General features: G+C 48.5%; 1 non-coding gene across 1 annotated transcript; it reads left to right on the top strand.

Annotated features, from left to right (window-relative positions):
- Positions 1–4,699: 4,699 nt before the first annotated feature.
- Positions 4,700–4,839, top strand: LOC129672640 (small nucleolar RNA SNORA48). The gene has a single exon (XR_008719529.1). It is a non-coding gene; the product is annotated as a small nucleolar RNA SNORA48 (small nucleolar RNA).
- The last annotated feature ends 1,097 nt before the right edge of the window (positions 4,840–5,936 follow it).

Raw genomic sequence — 5,936 nt, 5'->3', positions numbered from 1 at the left:
GTATTGAGAAATGATATGGACTTTAAGAGTTGGAAAGTGCTTAGGTCACTGGGGGTCAATCTTCAAGGGGGATTGATAGACCTCAGTCTCTCACTCTCTCTTCATTTCCTGGCTCCTAATGTAAGCAGTTTGCTTCCTCAGTGTCCTCCATGCCAGTCCACACAGCACCCTCATTAGAGAGGGGAAAAAATGGAGCCACTCATCTTGGACCAGAAAGCGATTGATTTTGGACCAGACGTGCTAATGAACATTTTTCTACTTCATAAGTAGCCTGCCTTTTGTATTTTGTATTTTGTTACAGTAACAGATAGCTGATTAATACAGACATGACAGGCAAGATTTTTAATCTATTCTCTTAGTCCTCTTTCATTATATGAAAAATATAGATAATACTACTCTCAAACAATTATTAAAAATATAATAAATAATAGACTCAGCATTCACCAAGTATTCATTTCCTCATTGTGGGGAACAGGTCTGGAATCCCTTGATCACCACAGCGAAGAAAGCCTTCTGACGCACGAATGCCCCAGCTCACATTTGGGGTCCCCGATATTACAACGTTTTTGGTGACTATTTCAGGTTCTACTTCTTGATACATCCCTAAGGTCCTGGCCAGCCCTCTTGGTTTTACCACACCCCTTCCATGGGTCTGCTGTTCTATGCTCACCAATCTCTCTGGCTAAACCTGGCAGCTGTTTAGGCTAGGTGTTGGAGGCAATCCTTCAGTGGCAGGGGCAAAGCCTTCCCCCGAGGATGGCTTGGCTGCCTCAGAATGAACACTCTGCTTTGCACTTTATACCGTGGCCAAATTAGCAAGTGGTTTCTAGGACAAGGATGTAGCTCAGTGATAAAGAGCTTGCCAGGCATATAGGAGGCCCTAGGTTCAAAACTTCGGCATTGCAAAAGAATGACAAAAATAATGATAAAAACCTGGTATGAAAGGACACTTCCCTTACCCCTGAGCTAAGCACTTCCTTACCCACAACAGTTCAGCTTCATCACCTGATAACAAACCAGTCCAAGACGAATGACTCCACATGACAGTAACTATGGCATCGTCTCACGGGTTTGGTGAGTCAGGATTCTGAGAGATGTAAGAAGGACATCTTTTCCCTACTTCACTGTGCCTGGGACCTTGGCTGGAGAACTGGACGGTGGCAGACTGGCTCATCTGAAGCTTACTTGCTTCACTCACAGAGCCAACATGTACTAGAGGCAAGCTGGAGTGTATTAACACGGTTCTCTTCACAGGGCTTTTAGTGCTGTCCTGCCAAACCACCATAGGTCAGGTGATTTAAACAGAAGCTTACTTTCTTGAGATTCTGGAAACGTGAAAGTGCAAGAGCAAGGTGTGCACAGGATGGCTGCTTCTGAGGACTCTCCGCTAATCTTTAAAGGGCCACCCCATCTGCACTCATCTGTCTCTTTGCATGGATCTCCCTCTCCTCGGGTACCTATGTCCCAACTTCCTCTTCTATGAGAACACCAGTCACACTGGGTTGGGGAAAACTCCATGAATACCTTTAGTTTAACTGTCTCTTTTAAAAAAAATCTCACCTCCACATAGTTACATTGTGAGATCCTGAGGGTTAGGACACCCTGTGAACCAGTTTAACCTATAACATCCTCATGGCGAGTTTTCCCAAATGTCTCTCAATAATCTGAGAGACAAGGATTTATGTCATGATGAGAAGAAGCACGCATTCCTGCCATCTAGCCTGTCGGTTATACAGACCCTCCCTGTTTAGTGCAGGAGGGTGTCAGTGAACACATGTGCAAAATGCCAGCTTCTACCACACTTAACCATAGCACAGAACAGCCATCTTGAGGAACAGACCTCAGAGACCCAAAGCCACTGTGCTGCAAGGGCTCCAGGCATAGCAATTAGGTGGGGCAGCTCTCAGGAAATGGGTGGAGATGAAGCTTATCTCCCAGTTAGCCTTTCACTAGGAACATTCTGTTCTTTTAACGGAAAGCTGCTAACCTTCCAGCTGTGAAGAGACTCTGCTTCTGGTCCCTTGATTGCTCTTCTGCCATGTTGTGGGTGTGCAATTCAGTAGTAGCACCCAGACTTGGGACAGTATATACAAAGCCTGTGAACACAGATGGATATGGCATTCTCTCTGTGCAAGGAACTGGTAATGTGTGGCACATGGAATAGAACAGTGCACCAACAATAGACCCATGTCAACTGTGACTATTCAGTCACAGATCCCATTGGACTCTAGTCACAGTGGAGGAAAGAAAGGTTCCAGTCGCTTGGTCTGAGTAGATGTTATTCCTTGTCCCTGATCTGATCATTCTATAGGAAAACAGAATCATGGTCATCCCAGTGTCAGGTGCTATTGTTCTTAGAATCTTAGAATAATCTCTGGGTTATCTATAGTTCATTTCCTGACTTTCTGAGACATGGAATAAGCTTAAGGCCATAGGTCAGTTGAAATCCCAGATTTGGAGACTCCTGCCCTTCTCTGCATTGATGTGCCACTCCTAATGGACCTGGCTCTAGAGCCATAAACCACAGCTCCTGGGCCTGTCTTGGAGAATTCCACAGGGTTGCCAGCCTTCTTCTCTTCCCTTCTCCCTCCTCCTGTATTGCCAGGGTTTCACACTATAAGAGTGAGTCATTGGCTATTACAAATAAAGCTGCTACAAACATGGTTGAGCAAATGTCCTTATTGTGTACTTGAGCCTCTTTTGGATATATGCCTAGGAGTGGTATGGCTGGATCTTGAGGAAGCACTATTCCTAGTTGTCTGACAAAGTGCTAGATTGATTTCAAGAGTGGTTGACCTAGAACCCCTGCACAGATGTAGCCCATGGCAGTTCAGTGTCCAAGTGGGTTCTATAGTAATGGGAACAGGGACTGTCTCTGACAGGAACTGATTGGCCTGCTCTTTGATCACCAACCCCTGAGGGAGGGAGCAGCCTTACCAGGTCACAGAGGAAGACAATGCAGCCACTCCTGATGAGATCTAATAGACTAGAATCAGAAGGAAGGAAAAGAAGACCTCCTCTATCAATGGACTTGGGGAGAGGCATGGGTGGAGAAGGGGGAGGAAGAAAGGGATTGGGAGGGGAGGAGAGAGGGAGCTACAGGAGAGATACAAAGTGAATAAAGTATAATTAATAATAAAAAAAAGAGTGAGTCATTGTTCTCCTCTTCGCCAAGCCTGTGTGCCTTACCTTCCTCCTAAACTAGTATTTTCTGGCCCAAGTCTAAGGACCCTGGAAGAGAAAAGCCTACTGTGTCAGGCCTTCCTTTCTTCAGAAATGGTGGGACTGATTTAACGTTCCTGTGCTCCTTCCTACTAGAGAAAGGGGGATGCCTGCAGCCCCAGCTGGCCACATTCCCCATTTACCTCATCCATCATCCCGACAGGTGGGCCCTAGAGAGAAGCCACAAGCCGGACAAGGATAATTAGGATCCATTAAGGAGATGAGGCTGAGCTGCAGGCAGGGGACTATTCATTCAACAGTGCCTTCTTCTAAATGGGGCCATCAGGCATGTGGGACTGGCTCCCCCAGTTCCTGGGGAGGCCAAGTCAGCTGAGTAAATGAGCACTTTGAGGACATAGAGGTCCAGAGCTGAAGTAGGGCCCCTGTAAGCCTGCTTTCAGGCACAGAAGGCAGGGGGCTCCTGTAAGAAGCAGGACCTCCCAGCAGGATCCCAGGCAGACACTTGTTCTTGACTGGAGGCCAAAGCATCTGACTCCAAACTCTGCAATCAGCTGCTTTCAGCAGCTTCCCCACAGGGCCATGCCCAGGGTCAACTTTGCCATCTCCCAGAAGGCACCACACTGGTGCCTGCATGCTTCTCCTGGTGCTGTCTCCAAAAGGCCTCTGTCAGAAAGCATTCTTCAAGAGGAGTTACAAATCAACCTCTTAGCAGCTCATTAAGCCTTTACTTCTGATTAACCTGCCACACAGGCCAGCTTCCCTTTGAGAATGGGAAAAATCACAGGACTTTAATCAGATTGGGAAAACTGGAAGTATGGTGGATGGTGATGTAATGATGGGTGGGCAAAGGGGTGAGGTCCCAAAAACACTGGCTACAGGGAACCAAAGTCAGTGCCCACCTTTCTCCTAAACCCAGTCTGACTCAGCCACAGGAAGGCAGGGAAAAACTATTCCAAGCTATTCCAGGATATTGGGCAGTCTCTCTCTCTCTCTCTTTCTGTCTGTCTCTCTCCTCTCTCTCTCTCTCTCTCTCTCTCTTTCTCTCTCTCTCTCTCTCTCTCTCTCACACACACACACACACACACGTTTTGTGTCCAAAGCCGTTAGTGAGGCTTCCAATCCCCAGAAATATACAGAAGCTTTGCAATGTACCCACTGTCTAATCTGTCAGCCTGTTCATCTGATGCAGTAAAGAAAGACAAGAGAGCCACAATCCAGATACAAGCAGGTGGACACTCAAGATGGCAACAGAGACCCTTGAATTCAGGAGCTGCATTCTGCCATGTTCAACTGTTCCATACTCACAGTGACGGCGTAACTGTTACTCCCAACTTACTAAAGCTAAGAAACCGTGTGTCCCTAGGTGGGAAGGCCAAGGTTGCCAAGCTTCTACATAGCAGAGTCTGGATGAAATGAGCTCATTTGAAAATGTTTCCAGGAACGCACATGGTGTGCACACGCATACGAAGGCACTAATGCATGCGCATTAAATTAAGTTAAAAGAACTACTTTTTTCTGCCCTTGACCATGGACAAAGAGATGCCTAGTTGGTGGTATTGTTCCTGTGTCAGTCAGGGGCAGAGCAGATGGCAGTCCTTTGTTCCTCCTAGCTTGACACCTGGCTTGGTGGCCAAAGCTTATGCCTAGGACACGTAAAAATCAAAACAAATCAGGTCAGATCAAATTAAGTACAGGCAGCACGGCTCGGAAGGAGGAAAACGGAGACCTGTGTTCCACCCTGCCAGACAATGCCAATGGGGAAGATGCCCATAAACCTGCCCTCTGCCCCACAGTGTAGACAAGCTAAAGACACGCAGAACACTGTAGCACAGCATGGAAGATTGATAGACTTGCGGATGGCCATGCCACCCACAGACCTGCCTTCCAGCCCATGGCACAGGTGGGCCATAGCCACCCAATTGCTGGAGGATGTCACCCAGGGTCCTGCCAGCCATGGGGCCAGCCTGCAGCAGGAGACACCATCAAGTGGTGGACAGATGGGAGAGAAAGAGAATTGGAGCAGCTTGAGCATTATGAAGAGAAATGGAACTGAAAACTGAAGAGTGGAGGGGAGCACCCTGTTGTGAGTGGCCAGACTCACCACCTGGGGCTATGGTGAGGTCCCAGCCCAAGCTGCCACTGAGGGCCATGTCTGTCTGTGGCTACACAGCAGCATGGGTCAGTGTCTGTGGTTCAATTACCATTAGGGAACACGCAGACTTTCCTGGTTGGGGTAGCTGCCAGGGACCAAATGAATGTCCAGGGGCTGTGGAGAGAAGGCCCTGCCCTCACTGGCGGCTGCACTCTGCAGAACAGGCTCTCCCTGTCACTTGCAACAGCACTAGAACACAGACCTAGTGACTTTCCCATGTAGCACAGTGGAGCTGGCACTGGTGGCAGGGGTGTGGATGAGCTGGCTTCAAGGGTGTGAGTGTGGGAGAGCTGACTCAGCCAGTCATCTGCCATGGGGTGGCACAGGCACAGAGGTGATGGTCTCCGCCCTCCTTCACCACCTCTGGCAGTTGGGAAAGCTGCCCAGAGAGTTATGAGCAAGGGAGAGTTAACCCTACCCTTCAAAAGCTGCAGAACTCCAGAGGAAGATGATGCAGCCAGCCTGGACGAGACCTGAAAAGCTAGGGTCAGATAGAAGGGGAGGAGGACCTCCCCATCAGGGACTTGCGGGGGAACAAGGGAAAAAGATGGGTGGTACTGGGAGGAGACAAGGGAGGGGGCTGCAGCTGGGATATAAAGTG

This window comes from Psammomys obesus, unplaced genomic scaffold, assembly GCF_907164565.1.
Source record: "Psammomys obesus unplaced genomic scaffold, mPsaObe1.curated_primary_1811, whole genome shotgun sequence".
In the NCBI taxonomy this organism is placed as follows: domain Eukaryota; kingdom Metazoa; phylum Chordata; class Mammalia; order Rodentia; family Muridae; genus Psammomys; species Psammomys obesus.
Note: the sequence above shows the minus strand (reverse complement) of the source record. Positions and strands in the feature narration are given on the sequence as shown.